The following is a 24,480-nucleotide window of genomic DNA, read 5'->3' on the forward strand; positions in this document are numbered from 1 at the left end:
CTTTCCTTTCCTTTCCTTTCCTTCCTTCCTTCCTTCCTTCCTTCCTTCCTTCCTTCCTTCCTTCCTTCCTTCCTTCCTTCCTTCTTTCCTACCTTCCTCCCTCCCTTCCTCCTTCCTTCTCCCTTTCGCTTTCTTGCTCTCTCTTTCTTTCATAGTCCTGGGGCTTGAACTCTGCCTGGGCCCTGCCCCTGAGCTCCTTTGGCTCAAGGCTAGCACTCTACCACTTGAACCACAGTGCCACTTCCAGTTATTTTCTGTTATTAACTGGAAATAAGAATCTCACAGACTTTCCTGCCCTGGCTGGCATTGAGCCACAGTCCTCAGATCTCAGCCTCCTGAGGCATGAGCCAGTGGTATTCAGCTTTTTTTCTTATTTTTGTGCAGTGACTGGGGACTTGAACTCAAGGCCTGGGCGCTGTCCCTTAACTTTTTCACTCAAGGTTGGTGCTCTACTTACTACTTGAGCCACAGCTCCACTTCTGGCATTTTACTGGTTGATTGGAGATAAGCGCCTCACAAATTTTTTTTTTTATTGCCTAGGCTAGCTTCAAATTGTGATAACTCAGACCTCCTGAGTAGCCAGGATAACACTGGTACCTGATTCTCTCTCTCTCCTATCCATATGTACATATCATACACATATATATATTTTGTATATATGTGTATATATACATACACATATGTATATATTTTAACATACATTTAAAGAATTTTAAGAATTAAATACATATTTCTTCAAATATGTATATATATTTGTTTAAACAAAAGCTTCTTTGTAGAATTTATGCAACATGTTATATGTCTATAATCATCCCAAACCCTGTTTCAATAGAGAGACTCTGGAATTTTCAGGATCTTTCAGGATTTAGAGTTTAAGTTTAGAAATTCACATGTTCAGTGCAGTCTGAACACATCCTGCAATCACACACCCTTACACTAAACAGTTTGAAAATCCACCAGTAGCAGAATAAAGACAGACTATAAATAGCTGTGTCTGTTTAGGACAGGTGTTGTCACTAAATGAGGTTTTTCAAAACTTAGAAAAGAAAAACTTGCTTTTCAGAGTTGTGCATGAGGGACTGAGTCTGTAGTCTACCTCTATCTCTTCTCTAAATTAAATTAAATTTGATTTTACTGAAACTTTGACTCAGGACCTTGTGCTCTCATCTGACATTTTTTCCCTCAAGGCTGGTGCTCTACCACTTGGGCCATACTCTACTTCCAGCTTTTTTGCTGGTTAATTGGATATATGTCCCTCCCTACTTTCTTTCCCCATGCTGGCTTCAAACCATGACCCTCAGACCTCAGCCTCTGGAATAGCTAGGATTATAGACTTCAGCTACCCACTAGTGGCCCTACCTGCTGTCTGGTTTTGAAAGCAGATCTTCTGTCCTGCCTGCACTCTCCAGCTTTCCAAAAGGAGTGGGCTAGGCAGCTCCCCTGTACACAGGAGGGAGAGTCTGGAGTAGCCAGAATCCTATCACAAGGAGATCCTTCAACAGAGTGGGCTTTTTATCCCCTTTCAAAGAGCAGGACTTGAGAGGGAGCCAGCACAAGCTACAAAGAGCAAGTAAGGGTCCTTCACAGCTGCAGCAAAGCCCTGGAAGCAAAGCTGCTTGATTTTCTCTGCAGCTGCTTCTTTCTATCTGCTTCTGTTATCTTCTTCAGAGTGGGGGGAAATCTGTCCTATCTTTGCTCACTTCTGCCTCCTCCACTTTTAATGCATAGATATTTGTTCCAACAGTCCCAGTTCAACTCTTCTGCATTCATTTTGTAGATTATAACAATGTCTTCTGCTGTTGGATTGCTTTCGCTGTAATGGGTCAGAGGGGAAAATAATAAGAATTTAGGCCTTTAAGATGTTCTTTTTTAATGCTTATGAATTGAACTTTATTTTCTTCTATCATCAAAAAGAAGAGCCTTAATGGAGACTGTAATGATTTCCTGCTTAATTGTGTCTTGTCATCTTAGGCTTGGATTTGACTACATTGGAACACTAGTAAATAAAGGTTTATCTATGGAATAACTATGGGAAGATTATAAAAATCTGAACATTCATACATTTGCTATTAGGTGACCAGGGAAATTTTCTACTAGCTTACAACTTTGCTAAGATGTTAACTTGACTCTATTTGAATTTTTTTCCATTAAGGATCAAGTTTTGGATGATAGTGACCAGGACACATTGTACTTGAAACTAACTTGTTGAAATGAAACCCCTTTGTATGAGCACTAAAATAAAAATACATTTCTTTATGTGCTGGTTTGAATTCAGGGCCTGGATATTCTATCATTTGAATCATTATCTTCACTTTCTGGTTTTTAGTGGTTAATAGGAGGTAAAAGTCTCAGAAATCTGAGATCTTCAGATTTCAGCCTCCTGAGTAGTGAGGATTACAGGTATGAGCCACCTATGCTCACCTTAATAATAACAACAACAATAATAAGTAGGCTCCTTTCTGTTGTTTTGTTTGTAAAGAACCAATTATTGACTAGTGCTGGTGGCTTATGGCTGTTACCCTAACTACCCAGAAAGCTGGAATCTGATGATGGAGGCTAGAAGCCTGCCCAGTCAGCAAAGTCCATGAGGCTCTGTCTCCAGTTAACCTGCATAAAGCCAAAAGTGGAGGTATTGCTCAAGTAGAGTACCCACCTTGAACAAACAAACAAACAAACAAAAAACAAGCAAAATGTGAAGGCCCTGAATTCAAGCCCCTGTACTAGCTTACACATAGCCTCTCTTAAATGCTATGCTTTGAATGTTGTTTGAGTTTTCCCCACGGGATTCACCTTACTTGGATTTTTTACTGAATACCAATGCTCTACCCCCTGAGCCACATTTCCACTTCTACCTTTTCCTGGACTTTCCTGCCTGGCTTGGCATCCAACTGAGACCTCTTGATCTCAGACTCCTGAGTTTATAGGTATGAGCCACCAGTGCCCCCAAAGTTCCATTTTTATTTCTCTTTTTCTGAAATCTTCTATCCTTCTGCTCCATCTGCTAGTAGGTCTTAAGTCTTGCCATACATTTATTAATAATGGAAAAAATGTCTTGAGGAAGTTTGTTGACCAAGCATATATTTTTATCAATTTTTATCCTATTTTGTTTTACATTTGAGAATACTTGCATTCTTCTGAAAATATTTACCAACAAATTATCTCCTGTAAATTTGTTATCTTAATTGTGAAACACATTTCCCCTTAGCTTTTGTTTGTGGTTTGTCGGTTCATTTTGTGCCAGTCCTCTGGCTTGAACTCAGGATCTGGGTGTTGTCCCTGAGCTTTTTGCTCAAAGTTAGCACTCTACCACTCAAGCCACATCTCCACTTCTCGTTTGTTTGTTTCCCAGCTAATTGTATATAACCATCTCTTTAGATTTGTCTGCCGAGGCTGGCCTTGAACCACGATCCTCAGCCTCCTAAGTAGCCAGGATGACACTCATGCCCTTGGCATCTGGTACCCCCTTGCTTTCTATTTCTGTGGTCATTCATTTACTTATTTCCCAAAGCATAGAACTTTTATGATGTCTTCCACAAGGACCCATTTTGACTCATGCTTTGTTAAAGATTAGTTTCACCTCCAGTGTAGAAGTCTGAAACAGCAAATCAGTCTATCACCTGTCAACTGTCCATAGAAGGGAATTTATATCTCTGGAGAATACAGATGGCTTAATCCCCCCTTTCCCTTATTCCTTTGGTTCTGAGAACAGATGATGTGGAGTGGGTGGGATTGCTTCTCTCAGTTTGATCAATACTAGATATAGTTCAGCAAGCAGGAATGAACACAGTGGCTGTTTCAGAACCTTGCCCTTGTAATGCCCACGTGGTATGCATGCAGTGTGCGCAAAGGTCCTCAGAGCCGACCACCACCTTGTCCTGGGGGTAAGTTTACAGAGCCAGGGCATCTGCAGCCTTCTGAGAACAAGGACCCACTTCTGGCTGTTCTTTTTACAATTTCTTTAGGATTTGCTTGGAAAGAGCCAGCATGTTGTGGCTCTTTTCATCTAATTGCTTAAATTCATTGATTGCTGCTATGCTTCAAAGCCACATTTATAAGTAGTGTTGGACAGAAGTGGATCAAGGTCCCAGGGCGCTCCAATCTCCAGTCTCTGGCTTTCATCTACTTCTGGATTCTTTTCAATGAACCCATCACAAGGGTGATGCATGAGGCAGACATGTCTGCCTGCAGTGCTGGTACCTGGCTTGTGGTTAGAACTGACATAACTGCCAGCCCTCCTGTGGTGTGATGGTGGGGTAACTCTAGGAATCTACTCCCCTCCACAGTCTTGCATGAAGGCTGATAATTGCACTCCCAGAGAGGTTTCAGACAAGCAACAGCAATTTCGACTATGAATTCTCTGGATCTCTGAAACGGGCAAGTTTTTCAACCTCCCATGTTAGAAAATATCAATTTTATATCACTGATGCAAGGGTAAAGAATTCAGATACAGCAGGCAGCTGTTAGCCACCTGACTCTCTGCCCCCCCCCCCGCGGCCCCTCCCTTCCCCTCCCCTCTTCCTCCTCCTCCTCATGGAAGGAGCAACTCAATGAGGTATTTATAATGGGCATGGGCTTGTGTAGTCCCATCCATAGTTTGTATTCTCATGGGTCTTTTGCAACTGTGGATGGACTGTACACAGGCATTCATTATTTCATGGCTCTGAGACGTTGTTGTTGTTGTGTGTACATGTACACGTGTGACAGTCCTGGGACTTGGACTCAGGGCCTGGGTGCTGTCCCTGCACTCTTTTTGCTCAAGGCCAGTGCTCTACCACTTTTAGCCACAGGTCCACTTACAATTTTTGAGTGGTTAACTGGAGGTAAGAGTATCCAATGCCTAACATATGAAACTGTAACCTCTCTGTACATCACTTTGACAATAAATAAGAAAAAAGAAAAGAGTCTCATTGGGACTCTTCTACCTGGGCTGGCTTGGAACCTTGATCCTCAGATCGTAGCCTCTTAAGTAGCTAGGATTAGGGGTCTGAGCCACTGGCACCCGGCTCATCGGTCACTTTCAATGTGCTACACTTTGGGGGCTTCTCCCCTCTTATTTGTCCCCACCCCCACTGCCTGCATTTGGGGTTTCAGCTTCCCTCTTTAGTGTGAGCCTACCATGTTTGTGCCTTAAAAAGAGTACTATTTTCTGGCCTACTGATGGTTTGGCTTCTTCGCACCCTTGCCTGTCTGTGGATATGTTTTCTGCTATGTGCTCTTAGTACTGCTTCTTTTTCTCTCTCTCTGTGTTTACAAGTTCTTGTGTGTGCTGAGGCAGAAATCCACCGCTTCCTTTTTTCAGCCACACTGATGGTCATGGCTGTGTGGAAGGGAGGGAGTACTCAAGCAGGAAGGAGAAGAGGCTAGATAGAGCAAAGTAGTTATATCTTAGGCCATGTTGTTTGGTTCTCCCAAGTTTTGCTAGCTTCTGGGACCATTTTTTAAAATTATTATCTTTAAGTAATTGTACAAAGGAGTTGCCATTTAACAATGTAGTTTACGAATACAATTATATCTTAATCAGTACCACCCCTTTCAACATTCTTACTCATCCCTCCCCTACCCACCTCTTCCCTCTTCCTAATTTTGTCATCTATACATTGGATTCTTGACTGCATTCTCCCCCTCTTCTCTTCATTGTCTACCTTTTCTCCTTGACCCCACCCTACCCCTTTCAAGTACCTGCTTCCTGGTGCTTTGTTTGGCGCTGAACTTGGATTTTGCCCTTTTTAAAAACTTACTATTTGAGTTCGCCCTTGAGTCTGTCATATTTCAGTTAGTATATTAGTATAAATTTGCATAACACTCAATGTACTTACCTATAAATTTATAAGCTAAATCTAGTTCCCACATAAAAGGGAAAACATTCATCCTTTGAGTCTTTGAGCTTGACTTACTTCACTTAACATATTGCTTCCATTTCTTTACAAATGGTACAATATCATTCTTTCTAATGGATGAGTAAAATTCCATTGTGCTGAATTTTCTTGATCCATTTGTCTGGGATCTTTATCGTTCCTCTTTGATTCTGTAAGCTATATCAAAAGCCATATGAAAGAGCCAGGCACTGGTGACTCATGCTTGTAATTTTAGCTACTCAGGATGTTGAAATCTGAGGATCATGTTCCAAGCTAGCCCAGAGAGGCAAGTCCACAAGAGTCTTAGCTTTAATTAACCAGCCAAAAGTTGTAAGTGGAGCTGTAGTGCTAGTCTTGAGTAAAAAAGCTTATGAGACAGTTCCTAAGCATTGTGTTTAAGCCCCAGGACTGCCATGTACACACACACACACAATACACACACATGCACACCATAGCTAAGAGTTCCCATGGTGGAAGTCATGTTGGTTCTTAGGACGCAGAGTGTCCCAAATCACAAATTTCTTAAAAACCTTTTTAACAATACATAGGATGTTAGAGGTGACAGACTTCTTAGGGATCATCTAATTCAACCTGCTGAGTAACAGTAAGGCTCAGAAACATTAAGAGTTTGTCTAGCTAAGTGAGGTTGCTAGGATTCAAACCCTTGAGCATAAAAGTTTTTCACCCAGAACTGGAGCTCTTATCCACCACTGTGCTTCATTGATGGGAAGGTTTAAAGACATAGCCATAAATTAAGGAAGCCCACAAAAGCCAAATGATGGCATGAGCCTGGTATAAGACATGTTGACTTCACTCTTTGGCCAGTAGTTGGAAAAGAATTAGGAATCTTTAAGCAGTGTGGCCTGGTAGGTGGTCTGGGGGGGTGGGGGTTACAAAGGGTCCTACTCTCGATTATAGCATTTCAAGAAAACCCTAGAGTTCTTGTAAAAGGACTGTTTTAAAAAAAAAAAAGCCTGAGCTGGGTACTGGGAACTCACACCTATACTCAGGAGGCTGAGATCTGAGGATTAGTGGTTTGAAGCCAGCCTGGGCAGGAAAGTTCATGAAACTCTTGTCTTCAATTAATCAGCAAAAGGCTGGAAATGGAGCTGTGGCTTAAGTGGTAGAATGTTAGCCTTGAGAGAAAAAACTAAAACTAAAAGGACAGTGTCCAGGCTTTGAGTTCAACTCCAGCACTGATGCACACATGCATACACACACATGTACACACACATAGACACATGTACACATGGCATGCACATACACACACATAATGCAATGCTTGTTACTATGCATTCCCACCATTGTTATTTTCTAGCTGCTTTCAGCTTCATCAAAATAACCACCACAGGTACCATGTTCTTGAATCTCCAGACCATGAACTAAACAAAACTGCTTTCTTTATAAGTTGCTTATGTCTGGTATTTCACTACAGTGTTGGAAAGCTGACTAATAGAGCATCTGTGGCTGTCACACTGAGGGTCAGGAAGGATGCTGGGGGATGGGTTGTAGTTCTGAGGGCTGGAAGGGAAGTTAAAGGTGTTCTGAAGAGTTGGAACAGGACAAGAGGAAGAAATGAGAGAGTCATTTCTGTTCAGATCTGGAGGCATTTGCTGAGTAGATGGCATGTTGATGGTTGAGTGGAAGAAAGGCAGCTCAGCACCTGGGCAGAAGAAAGAAGACAGAAGGTTGATATTTGTGAGGGTCCCTCACTCAGCAGGATCCAACAGTGTCTAGGAAGGCATATTTGAAAGAAATTGCTAGCCATGCTCCAGTGACTCATTCTGTTAATCCTAGCTCCTCACAAAGTTGAGATCTGAGGATCACAGTTCAAAGACAACCTGGGCAGAAAATCTGAAAGACTTTAATCTCTAGTTTACCAGCAAAAAAGCCAGAAGTGGAGGTGTAACTCAAGTGGTAGAGCAACAGCTTTGAGCAAAAACGTTCAGGGAGAGCACAAGATGCTGAGTTCAAGTCCTGGTACCTGCATACACACACAAATTCTTTCAGCTTATTTGTTTCAGGTAGTCTGAAAAGTGTCAGTGCCCACTCAGAGAGGAATGGTGTGCTGCTTTGCTCTGGGCTTCTGTGACAACAGGAGGACAGAATAGATTGTCCATGCTCCTGTGTGGGCACAGTGGCTTTCTTCTGAGAGCTGAGAGGAAGACTTCTCCAGGCTTTTCCTTTGGCTTGTGTCCAAATGGACATAGATACCAATCAGTGTTGGACTAGAGCTTACTCTCAGGGCCTTATTTTAATTTAACTACTATACTTAAGCTTTTATCTCCAGATAGGTGCCAGTGGCTCAAGTCTATAAACCTAGTTACTCAGGAGGCTGAGATGTGAGGATCATAGTTCAAAGCCAATCTGGGCAGGAAAGTCAATGAGACGATTATCTCGAATTAACAAGCAAAAGCTGGAAGTAAAGGTGTAGCTCAAGTGGTAAAGTGCCAGCCTTGAGCAAAAATGCTAAGCAAGGGGCTGGGAATATGGCCTAGTGGCAAGAGTGCTTGCCTCCTACACAAGAAGCTCTAGGTGATTCCCCAGCACCACATATATGGAAAACGGCCAGAAGGGGCGCTGTGGCTCAGGTGGCAGCATGCTAGCCTTGAGCGGGAAGAAGCCAGGGACAGTCAGTGCTCAGGTGCTGAGTCCAAGGCCCAGGACTGGCAAAAAAAAAAAAAAAAATGCTAAGAATGACGTGAGGACCCTAAGCTCAACCCCCAGTACCAGTATAAGAAATACGTGTGTATATCCAAATATATTCACACTTTTATTTTCAAATAATGTCACATTTGATCAAATATGTGTGACTCCAGCAGTTGAATCTGGGGAGCAAGAGGCCCAGTTCAGGCCCATGATAACAGTTGAAACTGGTGCCCCTTATCATGGCTTTTCTGTACCCCTCTCTGTAGTTTTACAGAGCTATCTGGTACTAAGAAAGTAAGGTGTCTAGCATATGAGTGAACAGCAGAAGGTTTAATAAAATTACGCCAGCTAAAAATTTTAATTGAGTGGCCAGGAATGTGGCTTAGCGGTAGAGTGCTTGCCTAGCATGCGTGAAGCCCTGGGTTTGATTCTTCAGCACCACATAAACAGAAAAAGCCAGAAGTGGCGCTGCAGCTCAAGAGGTAGAGTGCTAGCCTGGAGCAAAAAGAAGCCAGGGACAGTGCTCAGGCCCCATGTCCCAAGCCCCAGGACTGGCAAAATAATAATAATAATTGATTGATTAAAAAGCTAGAGTACTAGAGAAAAAAGAGGAAAGAGAGTAAGGTAGAGAAGGAGGGAGGAAGGGAAAGGGAAGAAAGGAAAGAGGGAATGAAGCAAGGAGGGGAGGGGAGGGGAAGGGAGATGAGGGGAGGGGAGGGGGGAGGGGAGGGGAGGGGGGGGGAGGGGAGGGGAGGGGGGAGGGGAGGGGAAGGGAGATGAGGGGAGGGGAGGGGAGGGGAGGGGAGGGGAGGGGAGGAAGATAAGCAGGCAAAAAATAATCCTAAGGGGGAAAAATAGCAATCACAGGTGATTAGGGGAGAGAAATCCCAGGAGAGTGTAAGGCACAGCTTCCTGAGGATTCGGACTGTATTTGTTTGTGGAAGTCAATGGGGCGCAAAGGATGTGGGATTATGAATTAATGGTCTTGGAAAAAACTGGTGTGTTATTTGGAAAAAGTAACACTGTTCTTTATACTAAAATAAATTCCTGGTAGAATAAAAGAGAATAAAAATATAGCAGTGAAATCCTAAATATACTGAAAGCAAACTTGGAGGACATTTTTAAAAATTATGGCATAGAAGACCTTTGTAAATGCCAGCAGGTTTTGAATGCATCACGGAAAAAAAGATGGATAACTGATTTCCTACATTCTTGTATGTGTGTGCCAGTGGAGGGACTTGAACTCGGGGCTTGGGAGATGTCCTTAAGCTTCTTCATTTAAGATTAGGACTCTACCACTGGAGCTACAGCTCCCCTTCTGGGTTTTTTCAGCAGTTAATTGAAGTAAGAGTCTTACAGACTTCCTTGCCCCTGGCTGGCTTCAAAGTGTGACCCTCAGGTCTCAGCCTCCTGAGTGGCTAGCATTCAAGGTGTAAGCCAGCAGGGCCTGGCTGAGCTTGTCTTTCTTAGGTTAAGAAAATAGTATCAAAATGAGAGTCATCTGGGAATAATAAGAGTATGCAGGCTAAGACCAGGAAGAGCTGACATCTGGAACAGGAGGGAGGCTTGGACAGGCTAGGCTGCTGCCCCAGGTTGTGCAGCTGTGGCTTAAGCTTTCTTTGCACACTGTCACCCTAGAATTGTGTCCACTTCTGTGCACACATCTTCCTCCAAAGGGGCCAAGGGAGGTGGGTAGAGCCTCCCATGGGTCTCCTACCCTTCTCTACCTCACCCAGGGTGGCAGCCAAGGAGGTAGACTACTGTTGGATGGTAGTTCCTAGGGTTTGCATCACACAAGCACATCTTTGAATGCCAGAGGTTTCCTCTGATATAGAACTTCTTGGTACGTGGGTTAAAATGGCACTTCTCATTTGGTTGGGGGGGGGGTGCATGTGTAACAGAAAGAGATAGAGTGAGGAGAGGAGAGAGGGAGGGGAAGAGAGGAAGAGAGTGGGGAGAGAGATATGAGAAATGAGAGACTGACCAGAGGAGAAAAAGAGATAAGAGAGATGAGAAAGAAGAAGACAAGAGAAAGAAGATAGATGAGAGAGGAGAGAATGAGAGGGAATTAAGAGGAGAAGGTGGGAGGAGAGGGGAGGGAAAGGGAGGGGAGGAACAGAGAGGAGAGTAGAGGTCATCATTTTCCTCAGAACTGGGGAGTTTGTGTTCCTACCCAGCCTGTCATTCTGTAGACTTTGGTGGAAGGCATTTTCTGTAGAGACACAATAATAGGAGGTGAACCCACATGAAACAATTCAGAGCAGAAGCAAGTGCATCTGCCTGTGTCACTTTCTGTGTGAGAAGACTGAGGTGCTTTCCATCTCTACAATTGATTCGTGTCATTCTTATTTGCTGCCAGATCACTTGTCATGTGGCTGGGCGGGGCCTTTCCCTCTCTCTCCTACAACAGCTCCCCTACCCACTCCCATATTTGTGTACATGTTGCATGCACACACGCACACACACATACACACTAGGGGCTATCTATTGCTCATGTCAACCCTGTGCTATGGATGAGTACCCAGGGAACTGCACTGGCTCCCAGCTGTCTTGCACACATCTTAATGGAAACCCAGCCTGAGAGAACTCCCACCAGTCTTTTTACTTTATTTTAATTTTTTTGTGCAAGTCCTTGGGCTTGAACCCAGAGCCTCCATCCAGCTCTCAGTTGGCTTTTCAGCTTGAGGCTGGCATTTACCATGAGTCATGCCTTCACTTTTGCCTTTTTGCTAATTTTTATTAATTGGAGAGAAGACTTGTGGATTTTCCTGCCCAGGCTAGCTTCAAGCCTTGACTCTCAGATCTCAGCCTCCTTAGTAGCTAGGAACACAGGTGTGAGCCACCAGCACCTGGCTAATTTCATATTTTATAGAAAGGACTTGAGCTGCTGCAGATTTGGGCATCGGTGGTGGAGAGGAGAGACCTTGGAGCTGGTCTCTTGGAGCACATATCAGTAGAGCCTTGATTCCTGAAAGGGTGGAGTCATTGTTCAAAAAGAAAGAAAAAAAATCATGGAGAGAGAAAGGGTGGGTGAAACAGTCATAATATTTAAAGCATATGAAAATGGAACTAGGTAACTTGAGGGGATGGATAGGGTTGGGAATGATAGAAGGGGTGACAGTAATCATGACGCGTTGTACTCATATGTCAATATGCTGAATTGAAACCCCTTTGTATAACTATTTAAAGAGTATATATACATACATACATGTACATGTGTGTATATCTAACATATGTTTATATATGTACATATATATCTATATATATACACACCAGGCCCTAGATTTTGTCTCCAACACTGAAAAAAATAAATCTATCATTATTTCCTTGCACATTTGGCATCTAGACTTTTTTTCCATTTAGAAATGAAGACATGGAAAGCCAAGTTTCTGTGGCTCATGCCTATAATCCTACCTATTCTGGAGGCTGAGATCCAGAGGACTATTAATTTGAGACTGGTTAAGGCAGCAAAGTCTATGAGATTTCATCTTCAATTTACTGGCAAAAGTCTAAGCTGAAGGCATGGTTCAACTAGTAGAGCACTAGCTGAGTAAACAAGCCAAAGGAACTCAAGACTTGAGTTCAAATCTCATTACACCCAACCTCCAGTAAGAAACCTTGCCAGAGAGCCATGTCCCTGATGAGGCAAATAAGTAGAACATGCCTCATGAGTGACCCTGTGCTACCTTGGAACCCGAGAAGCCAGACTTTGTCGTGGGTTTTTCACTGCTTTGTTCACTTCAGAGCTGTGAGTAGTGGAGGGCTGAGTGTCAGAAGCCTGAGAGACCTTTTGTGTGCCAGCATGGGGTATGATGTGGCAAGGCAGGAGCTAGGGACCTCTCACAATGACCTTTCCAGGTTTCCTCAGCCCCAGTCCTGCCTCATTCTGGTGCCCCAGTAAGAGACAGGCAGTTTGCCTGCCTCTGGAATTCCTGTGCTGCTCAATTTGAGTATAGATAAAATACCACAAGACAATCGCTACTCAGAGCCTGTGAATTCTAACTCTTCCTTCCGGGCTTCAGCCTGACATCAGGAAGCTCAACAGCCCACAACCAGCACTTGTTCTTGGAGCTGCACAGACAGTAAGGGGCTGGTCCCATCAAGACTCTTCATGAAGAATTGTGATAATACAATCTACTGTCTAATACACTCCATAGGAGTGCTTTAACTAACCCAGGGCTCCTGAATAGCCCCATCCATAAACATTTCTCCTTCTCTTTCTCCTCCACCTCCTCCTCCTCTTCCTTCTTGTTCTCTTTTAATTTTTTAAATTTATTTTTAATTAATTTATTCATTTTAGGCCACCGAGGCTTGAACTCAGGGTCTGGGTGCTGTCCCTTAGCTATTTTTGTGCATAAGCAAAGAAAGGAATAAAGATATTAAATTGTGTGGTCTCTTCATAATTTGGGGCACTATTTAACTAATTAAGTCTGATCTGATTTAAGAAGTCAGGAACTAGATTCACATGCCTGTAATTCCAGCTACTGGGGAAGCTGATATCTGAGATTCAATTTCTAGAATCTCTAAAAATTGGCCATGTCTGGGAGGCACAGTGTCTCCAACTCCAACAAGACCCTAGATATCAAATCAGATAACAAAGGAGCAATACAAAAGACATGGTTAATATGCACCTCAATTGATTCGTTTGGTGAAGATACAAGGAAGAGCTCCTCCTGGCTTTGGCTGGGAAGTGGGTGAGTGAAATTACGAAATGCATTTAGAGCCTTGTCCAGTATACACTTCCTCAGGGAGCTCCCAGATGAATTATTCATCATCCAGCATTCTGCTGACTTCTTATATTATCTAAGGGACAAGAACACCCATAGTAAACAGAAGGTAGAGCCTTAAAGAAATTATTTAATGATAAATTAATAACCATTTAATAACATTATGGCCATAACAACATAGCATCAAAATACATAAGGCAAAATACATGGATAAAGCTGAAATAAAACATATACCAATCCACTGTTAGGATTAGAAATTTCCATTTCTCTTGGTCAGTAATTAACAGAAAATCACTAAGAACATAGAGGCCTGAACAGCACTGCCAGGCACCCTGACCTTTTTAAACCTTTCAACCCAACAGCTGAGAACACACATTCTTCTCAAGCTCACATGGATTATTAACTAAAATTCTTAGAAAGTACATTCTTAGAAAACATGTTAAGTTTAAATTCAAAAAAATCATATAAGGGCTGGGGATATGGCCTAGTGGCAAGAGTGCCTGCCTCATATACATGAGGCCCTGGGTTCGATTCCCCAGCACCACATATACAGAAAATGGCCAGAAGTGGCGCTGTGGCTCAAGTGGCAGAGTGCTAGCCTTGAGCAAAAAGAAGCCAGGGACAGTGCTCAGGCCCTGAGTCCAAGCCCCAGGACTGGCCAAAAAAAAAAAAAAAATCATATAAAGTATGTTCTTAAACAAAATTAAATTAACATCCCCTGCCTCAAATATTTAGAAATCAGGTAGCAGACTTCTCTATAATCTATGAGTCAAAGAAATGATCTTAAAGTAGTTTGAATCACAGAAAAATGAATATATCAGTTATTAAAATTCAAGGATTCAAAGCTGGGTGCTGGTGGCTTATGCCTGTGCTCAGAAGGCTGAGACCTGAGGATCACAGCTCACAGCCAACACGGGCAAGTAAGTCCGTGAGACTCTTCTCTCCAATAAACTACACAGAAAAGGCTGGAAGTGGTGCTGTGGCTCAAGTGGTAGAGTGCTAGCCTTGAGCACAGATTGGTTCTAGGACAGTGCCAAGGCCCAGAGTTCAAGAACCAGGACCAGAAAAAAAAGGAGTGATTTAGCAAGAGCAGTGAACAAGGGGAAATTTACAGTAGTGAGTACATTCTTAGTCTATTTTGTGCTATTATAGTCAAATACCTAAGACCAGGTATTTATAAAGAAGAAGGGTTATTTTGGCTTCCAGTTATGACATTGACCAGTACAAGCCACATCTGGTGAGGGCCTTGTACTGAGTGGAAGATGGTATCTCATTGAGGGACATGGTCTATGGGTATAGACCAAACATGAGGAATGCCCCCGCTGTATAACAACATACTCTGAAATTAACTAACCCAGTCCCTCAGGACGTCACTCACTTCTTGGAGATGACATTAACCTTAGTCCCCTCTCTTCATGCCACACTGAGGACTAAGTTCCCCACACATGAACCCTTGGAGGGATGCATTCAAGCCACATTCAAACCATAGAAATAGATCAAGGAAATATATAAACTCTACACCTCATAATCGAACACTAGGAAACCACAGAAAGAAGAAAAAAATGAAACCTTAATGAAGAAAAGGAAAAAAAAAGTGGCTAATTGTGGGGACTGAAACCAAGAAAATAGTAAAGAATAATGAAAACCTATGTTGGTTCTTGTATATGGGGAGTGGTTTGGTGAGTGTGTGTGTGTGTGTTCCTGGAGTTTGAACTCTGAGCCTGGGAACTGTTCCTGAAGTTCCTTTCTTCAAGACTGGAGCTCTACCACTTAAGCCATAACTCTACTTGTAATAACTTATTCGAGATAAGAGTCTCACAGACTTTCCTATCAGAGCTAGCTTTGAACAGTCCTCAGATCTCAGCCTCCTGGGTAGCTAGGATCACAGGCAGGAGCCATCAGCACTGTCCCTATGTTGGTTCTTTAAAATGGAAATGACATACCAATGACATACCAATGGTTCATGCTTATACTCCTAGCTACTCAGGAGCCTGAGAATTGAATAACTGAAGTTCAAGGCCAGCCCAGGCAGAAAAGCTCATTGGACGCCATCTCTAGGCCAAAGCAGGGCTGAAGACATGTTTCAAGAGGTAGACTACCAGCCTAGCAAGTCCATGGCCCTGAGCTCAAATGCCAGTACCATAAAAAAAATATCTATGGAGTTATTAAATCATTAGCCTTGGCTAATTAAGAAAACAATGGAGAAGGACACGTTGATCCATTAGTAGCCAGAGCTTTTGGTGGTGATGCCTGCACAACAATGGCCACTGGCCACTGCTCAGCTCCTGTTTGTTTTGCTGGAATCCATAATCTTTAGTGGTAGCAAAGGCCCCTCCCACCAGCACCCTCACACTTCTGCTTTCTGGTTATGTTTGCATGCTAACACTTTGGCAAAAGGATACTTCCCTAATTGAGACACTAGCAACTGCAGCTCTTCTGCCTTCTCTCCACAGCAGCGGTCCTCATTTGAAAAGCTCCAAACTGTGCCCTTCTCAGGCCCCATGCTGTGTGGCATCTGCCATTGCTGGTTTGTGTGTGAATCCACAAGGAAGGTAGGGAGGATTCTATACCAGTAGGGGGTGGGCCAGGGAGCAAGATTATGCTTCAGATGGAGCTCCTTCTGCCTTTATTTACTAAAAGCAGTCCTTGATTTATATATGCCTATGTTGAGCCGTGGAGTTGAGGGGTTCTTGATGATAATTCTCATGTGGTAAACCTACCCTTCTCCCCTGTATACTCTTGGTCCCTTTCTTTGTACATTGGAGATATATATATATATATATATATATGTATATATGTGTATGTATGTATATATATATATCTCCACACACATATACATGCATGCATATACATGCATATATATGCATATATATACATACATATATGTGTACATATGTGTATGTATATATATATATTTCTGTCTCAAGTTCATGAAAGATACAGTTATGAAATCACTAGAGATCATCATAAGCTTCTGGAATATTATATTAATTATATATTTATATATATATATATCTAATGCACTAGTGTCCTGTAATTATCTTTCAGTTGGCTGGAAAAAATAATTTTTCATATATAAAAACATACATAGGAGCTGGGCATCAGTGGCTCACATCTGTAATGCTAGCTACTCAGGAGGCTGAGATCTAAGGATCATGCTTTGAAGCCAGCCCCATCAAGAAAGTTCCTGTCTGTCCATCCATTTCCCTGCAAATGACATAATATTCTTTCTAATGCCTGTTGACTGGTCAGTTTTCTATACATAACTGGCCCCCTGACCAGCCCAACAAGATCAATTTCTCTCTAGATTGGGCTTATTCCTCTTTCTTATGAAAATCAGTCTAGGCCATACAGGAAGTTTTTCCTTTGAATTAAGTCCTAGTACTTAATTTTCTTAGCTTAAGGCCACAATGAAAATTCCCAGGTGCATTTGAATGGGGCTGTTTTGCATGAGGGTGGCTGTGTGGTTTGGAGTGTGATAAATCAGCGTTCTCATCTTCCTGATTTTGTTCCCCTGAGTGATATGGATTTGATATAATTTTCCTTAAGAGCCATAATTTCTTCTGTGGTCTACGAGAGGTTTTCACAGCCTAGTTGCTGGGAAAATGAGCCCCCTTATGTTGTTGCTGAGCACTGTTGTAAATGTTCACTACAGAAAGTTGAATAGGGCTAGAAGGGGGATGGGAAGGGTGACACCTGCAGGATCCATGCTCTAGTAGCCTCAAGAAAAGCAGAAGCCAAGCGTGGGGCACTCAGGCTTGTCATCCTAGCTACTTAGAGCCTGAGATCTGAGGACTGAGGTTTGTAGCCCACCCAGACAGGAAAGTTCAGAGAGATTCATATCCCATTAAGTATCAAGTACTGGAAGTAGAGCTGTGGCTCAAATGGTAAAGCATTAGCCTTGAGCAAAAAAAGCTAAAGGACAGCACCTACATTCTGAGTTCAAGCCCCAGGAGCAGGATTTAAAAATATAAAAAAAGAAAGAAAGAAAAAAGAAAGCAAAATCTTGAACCATAGGTCTGTGGCCCTTTTGTTAATTAGGGTAGATAGGTTCATTAAAGAAGGTCTATGTCAACCCTGAAATGAATAGAAGTTTAAGGAAGAGAAATATATATGACTGTATATATAAGTGCATGTGTGCTGGTCCTGAGGCTTAAATTTAGGGCCTGGAAACTGCCCTTAAGCTTTGTTTGCTCAAGGATGGCACTCTACTGCTTAAGCCAAAACTCCACTTCTGTCTTTTTGGTGATTAATTACTGGTAAGAGTCTCACTGACTTTTCTGCTCTGGCTGGCTTCAAACCATGATCCTCAGATCTCAGGCTCCTGAGTAGCTAGGATTAGAAGTATGCACCACTGTTGCCTGGCCCAGTGAACACAATCTTTTTTTTTCTTTCTTTGTACTGGTACTGGGGCTTGAACTCGACTTCGTGCCATCATTTAGCTGTTTCATTCAAAGCTGGCACTAGCCATTTGAGGCACAGTTCCATTTCCAGCTTTTTTGTATTTAGTTGGAAATAAGTGCCAAATTTTTCTGTTCAGGCCAGCTTTGAGCCCATGATCCTCAAATCTCAGCCTCTTGAGTAGCAAATATTTCAAGCCTGAGCCACTTTTTATGTTTGTGCTTAGTGATTTTACTACTGAAACTTGTTCCATGTGTGATGCTTAAATGCTGCCTACTGCATACACACACAATAGGCTTTGACCTGTGTGCTTCATGGAGTGGATATGCAGGTCACAGAAGCCTGGCATAGGTCTATAATGTTCCTACACTCAAGTTCAATATTAATATATCAACACTGTATATGAAATGAATTTCTTTTGCTTTCTATTTTACTCCTCAAATGGTTGTACAAGAGGGTTACAATTTTTTTTTCTGTCTATGTAGTGCTGAGGAATCAAACCCAGGGCTTCATGTATGCTAGGCAAGCACTCTACCACTAGGCCACATTCCCAGCCCCTCCAAGGCATCTTGATGAGAATCACCCTTCCATCATTCCCCCAGCTACCCTTCCCCCACTAGTCACATCCTTTCCCACTTCCCTTTTCACATAAGTACATTGAGTGCTATGACCATATTCGTCCACCCTTCCTTATGCATTCATCCAATCTCTCCCACTAGACCTCACACCATACAGCACATACTTAAGCTTCCTCACGTTTACTTTCAAACTTTGATTGTTCTCAGAGTTCACATCGTGTCTACATGTACTATACTTTAGTTGACTTAATCACGCATACATGCATATAAATCTGTGTGTTTACACAGGTTGTATTGGGGATATAGAGAGAAAAGCAGAAACATACATACAAGCAGCCTATATACTAATTGAAGGAAAGTTTTCCTAGGAGTTATGACGCTAAGTTTGCAAATTCAGTATTCATGATGACTCCCTAGGACATAAGTAATGATACTGAAAAACTGCAACAACTGCTCGTGTCCTTTGTCTTGATGGTCTTGAAGAATGAGTCCTCAGACACAGAGGAAGAAGTAAAATAGCAAATACTTATTGTAGAAGAAGATAATCAGAGATTTTGCTAGACAAGAGGGGTCCCAAGGGAGGGCATTGCCCGGGGTGTGTTGTGCAGGGGTTAATAAGGTGTCTCTGAAAGAATGCTATATGATACTCAAGATTATTGGGCAGCCAGTGGGTCGTATCAGTCCCCAGATTCAATCAGAGACTCCATGAGTTCTCCATGCATCCTCTAGACCCCGTGGCTGGGTACTCATTTAGGCACACATCTCTGGGGTGCAACCAGCCCATTTGAGTGCACGTTTTTCAGAGACAGTGGTTGATGAAGTGATGCCCAGATGCCTGTGTGAGTGAATGCCCAAGGCCAAGTGGTAGGATGTCTAGGGACCTGCATTCAGAGTGAGGATTCAGAACTCTTTGTTTGGATTGCCTCGCCTTGTATATTAATGAACTAGAAAGGAGAAAAGTGAGGAAGAAATGACATGCTGATGATTTAAGAGTCACATGTTGTAACAGTCTGAACTGTGGGATTCACCTCTGCTCCTGGTTCCGGTGACCTGTAAGTGCCAGGCTCAGATGCTATGTCCCGTGCAGGGTTTCAGGGAGCCAGTGCAATGTCCTGATCCAGTGCATAGGCACACAGCAGATAGACAGACTTAGTTTGAAGCTAGTAGTATCTAGGAGCTCACCTGGGCTTTCTTCCTGATCATTCTTTCACTGTGGTACTGAATGTTTTATCCCAACTCTGCTCAGTCTAGAGTCTAACACCTCACTTACTCCTCAGCTCTAGAGGCTCACATGTCAATAATTCACTCAAATATTTATTGCACATGGGTTGCTTCTGTCACCTGGCTATGCTGACATGTTCTATGAATAATCTGTTGCTGCCTAAACAATTACCCTAAACTTAGTAGCCTAAAACAACATTTTCTAGGCTGAGCACCTCTAATTTGAAAATTCAAAATGCTCCAAACTTTGAAATGTTTTAAGTACTGACATCATACCACAAATAGAAAATGCCATATTGTGAAACTTTGTTTCATGTTCAAGGTTATTAAAAATACTGTATGGGATTACCTGCTGGCCAAGTGTTAACAAAGTACATGTGGAACATAAATGAAAGTCATATTTCAATGTCCCAAAGTTATTTCATTAGGTATAGGAAAATATTCCCAAATCTAAATTCTGAAATAAGTCCATTCCAAAGTATTTCGACAGGTGATAATCTTTGTATGGCTTATGGTCCCTGTGGGACAGGCCTTTGAGACAGCTAGGCTGGTGCTGGCTCTGTGTACAGTTGCAGCCCATTTGGAGCCTGAACTGGTAACAATCATATCTGAAGGTTTGATGGGAGTTGGAAAATGGCTTCCATGGTGAGAAGTTATTGCTTATGGTTGGCTGGAAGTTTCAGTTTCTACCACATGGGCCTCCACCCTCCTAAATTTCTCAAGTGTCCTTCAATAAGTCATCTGGCTTCTCTCAGAGTGAGCAATCTACTGGGTAACTCTATTTTGTTATAGTGCTGGGCTTTGAACTCATAACTTTGCAATTGTTCAACTCCCTCACATAGCTGGCACTCTACCACTTCAGCCTCACCTCAGTCCAGCTTTTGTAGTTAATTGGAAATACAATTCTCATGGACTTTTCTGTCCAGGCTGACTTTAAACCCAGATTCTCCAGGTATCAGTTTTCTGAGTAGCTAGGATTACAAGTATAAGTCACTGGGCTATGTATACCTCTGCCTTATCAAGCAAAGGGTCTTGGTAAGCTGGCTTTAGCCATCCTGAATGTCATGCTGCAGTAAGTCAATTGGTATGTATGAGAGTATGAACAAGGGGAGAGATTCACTGAGTACCATAACAGTATGAGTGCCATTTCTAGTGATTTGGGGAGATCATAGTCAAGGAAGTCCTAGAAGCTGAGATGGTAAGCATGGACCACCACACCCATCTGGAAACATAATTTCCTAAGGAGCCAAACTGCTCTCTAACACACTGTTTATAAAGGAAAGCATAATTCTGTGGCTTTTCATCTGCAAAGTTACTATCTGAGAAAACAGGGCTACACAATCTAAGTGCATTTTGAAGGGCAAAGATCATGCAGTCATCCTTAATCTTGGGCCTGGGGAAATAGAGTGTGACTGTCTAGTGGGAAAGGAAGGTCAGGCGGAGCTAGTGAGTGCACAGTGACACAGCACAACTGAAACCAAACATTAGAAAACATGAAGGCACTTCCTGGAGCTCCTTAGCATTCCTAGGAATCCACTTTACAAGACTGTGGCTGGTGGCTGGTACAGTGCTCAGGGCATACTACAAAACCAGTGCCCATAAAAGCAGTATGGTTTCAACTATATTTATTTTCATTCATTCATTCATTCATGTGTGTTGGCATTGGGTCTTAAGTTCAAGGCCTGGACTCTATGCCTTGTTTTTGTTTTTGTTTTTTCTCACTCAAGGTTGATACTCTTCCACTTGAGTCACAACTCCACATTCAGCTTTTTGCTGTTTAACTGAAGATGAGAATCTCATTGGCTTTTCTATCCAGACTGGCTTCAAACTTCAGTCCTCAGAGTTCAATCTCGTGAGTAGCTAGGATTACAGGCATGAGCCAGCAGCATTTGGTCACTACATGCAAGTCTTTCAGTGTATTCTATGTGATATAGGGAGGCTTTGTGGGCAAGGAGCACTGTGTTTGGCTCAGTCTCAGCCTCCACTCTGCTGTTCACATCCTTCTGTGGATGTGTCTGTCAATCTCTCTCCTTTGAGGGCACTCACCCTCCTCCTGGGTAGGCTGTGCCCATCCTTTCTCCTGAGCATCCTTCCACTGCATAGTCCTTTGCTCTATTTAGTTCCTGCTCCTGGGCCCAGTTGCCATGGTAACTCCACATTCTGCATTCATGACTGGGACTCTCATTTCCATGGCCTTGGTACTGTTGTTATCTATATTCCTGGAGAGGGGCTATGGCGCTCAGGTGCCAGGGCTACATAGACTCAGAGAGGACATCCACGGTGTCTGCCCCATCCTCTGCTCTACATCTCTAGCTTTGCTGCCTTCTAGACCAGTAGGCCCAACCCCTTGATCTAGCTCTCTCTTGTCCTCTCTGCTCATTGCTGAAGATGCTAGAAAGTTAGATAAGTGAATGCTTTTGGAGAAAGGAATGAAGCCCTGGAAGTCACATATCAGATCAATGATTGGGTCGCAGCAGTTCACCCAGTCATTTCTAAACCATGGGTATATTTGTCCCCAGAGAACAGTGGGCAAAGACTAGACTGGGGCTGCAGTTGTCAAGCTTGCTAATGTGGTGCTACTGACATGAAGTGGGCAGAGGAAATGGATGCTGCTAAATAGCCCCTAGCAGACATGACAGCTATACCATCATACCCACAACCCACAGGAGACCCGTAGCCCCACTGCCACACAGGCTAGGCTGAGTATCCATGAGCTAAAGTAATGGGAGATGCTAGAAATGGTTGGGACTACAGAAGGAGGGAGGTGTGGCAAGGGCTGTTATTTTAATCTGTAAATAAAGGGCATGGAAGGCATATTCTATGATACATTCCAGAAGCCTGGTATAGCTGCTGGATAGCTGGCACTGGTGGATTGCTGGCACAGATCAAGGAGATAGCAAGAAACAGCAGCAAAGTCAGTGGCATTGGTGGGCAGAGTGACATGAACACCTTGAAATGTCAAGCAAAGAGACTACCATCACTTCAAGGGTTGCTGTAGGCTGGCATTGTGAAGGGCTTGGGGAACCACATATGCCTCATTTGTCTGGGGAGACAGGGTCATGTGGATGGCTGTGGATGGAACCAGTTGTGCACTCATTTCCCATCAGAAGCAATAAGCACGTGCTGAAGCAGGCTACCTTCCCATTGGGAGCTATGAGCTTGTGGAAGAAGCAAACTCTGCCGGGCTAGCTCTATACGTCCTTCCGTGGAGATCCCAGGCCTATATGCCTCCTCCGTGTGTTCCCCTTTCGCTCTCATGCATATGCTCTGGCCAGTAGGAAGAAATGCGGGAGTGAGGGCCACGAGTGAGCTCCAGACCGGGTGTGGCCACGAGAATGCCCTCCCCCCCATACTCACCAAGGAGGCCAGGTACACATGGACATCTCGGAGCAAGCTTCAGGCGCTTCCCAAGGTTTTATTCAGAGGAGGGGTTTATATAACAGTAATGGTGGCAGGAAGAGGAGGGACTAACTGGGTATTAATGATTGGCTGGTGAACTGTCCATCACAGTGATGTCACGGAACTTCCTGCAGAGGCGGAAATCACAGTCCCCCCAGAACCAGGCCCCTGGGCTCAGGTGGCGCAGATGAGAGGCGGGGCTGTTTTGGCTGCCTCTTCCGGTTTCGGACCTGGAAGGAGGTAGGAGTGGATAACAGCCAAGCAACCCCAGGTCTTAAAGGTATAGCCATCCCCAACAATAGCCATTGAGGCCGCCACAGGACTGGGCAACTAGAAGGTTGGGCCATCTTTTCAGCACTCTGGATACACATTTACTAGTTATTTTGTGTTTTCAGTAGGATAGCAACTTATCATAGACACTAAGAAGCTAAGCACACTTAGCTTAGTCTATGAGACTCTTACCTCTGGTCAGCAGAAATCCAAAAGAGGAGTTGTGATTCAAGTGATAAAGCACAAGCTTGTATGGAAGAAGCTATTTCCTTCTACAATATGGGGATGTGGTGAGGGGTTGGCATGCAGAACAGGAGCCTCATTTTGGGTCTGTGAAGACTAATGGCTTACTGGACATCCAAGTGCTGATATCAGGTCAGCTAACATAGATGTCCCAAGCTTTGCAGGGAGAAATGAACTCCATACATCCATGTGTCTGTTTAAGTTTGTATGTCCTTCTCCCATACACCAGAAGCAGCCCAGGCATTGACACATAGCTAAGCTATCCTCATCTTCCAGAGATGGCCCTCTAATTCAGTAAGTAATTTCAGTAATTTCTTTGCTGCAGCAAAGAAATTGAACCTGAGAGAGTGTAGGACTCAGGAGCCCCTGGGGGTCATAGTGGCAGGCTTCTGTCCACAAGCAGGAGCCGATAGAGGGGTGACCTCAAGTAGATACATGCCCAGATTCTGCCACATCAGGACAACCAGAGCTTCAGTTCCTGCCACAAAGCAGAATTCCAAGCAATGCACACAAAGGAAAGTTTGAGAGACACTGGGTTAGGGTGGACAGATGGCAGAAGTAAAGGGGAGGCCTTAGAGGTGTGTGTGGCCTGGCTACTTATGGGCTGTCACTGTGCAAGGGCAGGGCAGGCCAAACCCACAGCTGAGGAAACAAAGGTAGAGAAAAGGGTTGGGTCAGAAGGGAGATGGGCCTTCCAAGAAACATCAACTCCTGCTGTCTTTTCTGTGTGCACTAGGACTGGGGCTTGACATCAGGACCGCATGCTCTTGTTTGGCTTTTGCCCTCCAAGGTAGTTCTCTACCACTTGAGCCATATATCAACTACTGACATTTTGCCAGTTCATTAGAGAGAAGATTCTGGAGTATTTCTCTACCCAGCCTGGCTTCAAACCAAGATCTTAAGATTTCAGCCTCCCAAGTAGCCACAGATGTCTTTTTTGTTACAAATGTTTCTAAAATGTAGACTTTGCTTTAAAAAACTAAACTAAACTGGAAACCTGGCTAAGAACTTTTAGAAACTTGCACAGAGTCAGTTAGTGTGATGCTCAGCAAGCCAGGATAAGGTAACCTGTATTTTCCTTTTTGTCACATCTCTTGGGTGCTGCCCACAAATATACCTTGGAGGATGGCACTGGAG

General features: G+C 43.4%; 1 protein-coding gene across 3 annotated transcripts in view; it reads left to right on the forward strand.

The window, feature by feature from the left end:
* The first annotated feature begins 1,549 nt into the window (after nucleotides 1-1,549).
* Syk (spleen associated tyrosine kinase) overlaps nucleotides 1,550-24,480 on the forward strand; it is a 66,315-nt gene continuing 43,384 nt past the window's right edge. For 2 of the 3 annotated variants that reach the window (XM_048340000.1, XM_048340156.1), the window contains exon 1: nucleotides 15,676-15,783. The gene's annotated coding sequence lies outside the window, so the exon portion shown is untranslated. Of the gene's footprint in view, nucleotides 1,571-15,675; nucleotides 15,784-24,480 lie in introns of those variants that run through there. The other variant, XM_048340080.1, reaches the window with a different exon arrangement.

This window comes from Perognathus longimembris, chromosome 1 (assembly GCF_023159225.1).
Source record: "Perognathus longimembris pacificus isolate PPM17 chromosome 1, ASM2315922v1, whole genome shotgun sequence".
Taxonomy (NCBI): domain Eukaryota; kingdom Metazoa; phylum Chordata; class Mammalia; order Rodentia; family Heteromyidae; genus Perognathus; species Perognathus longimembris.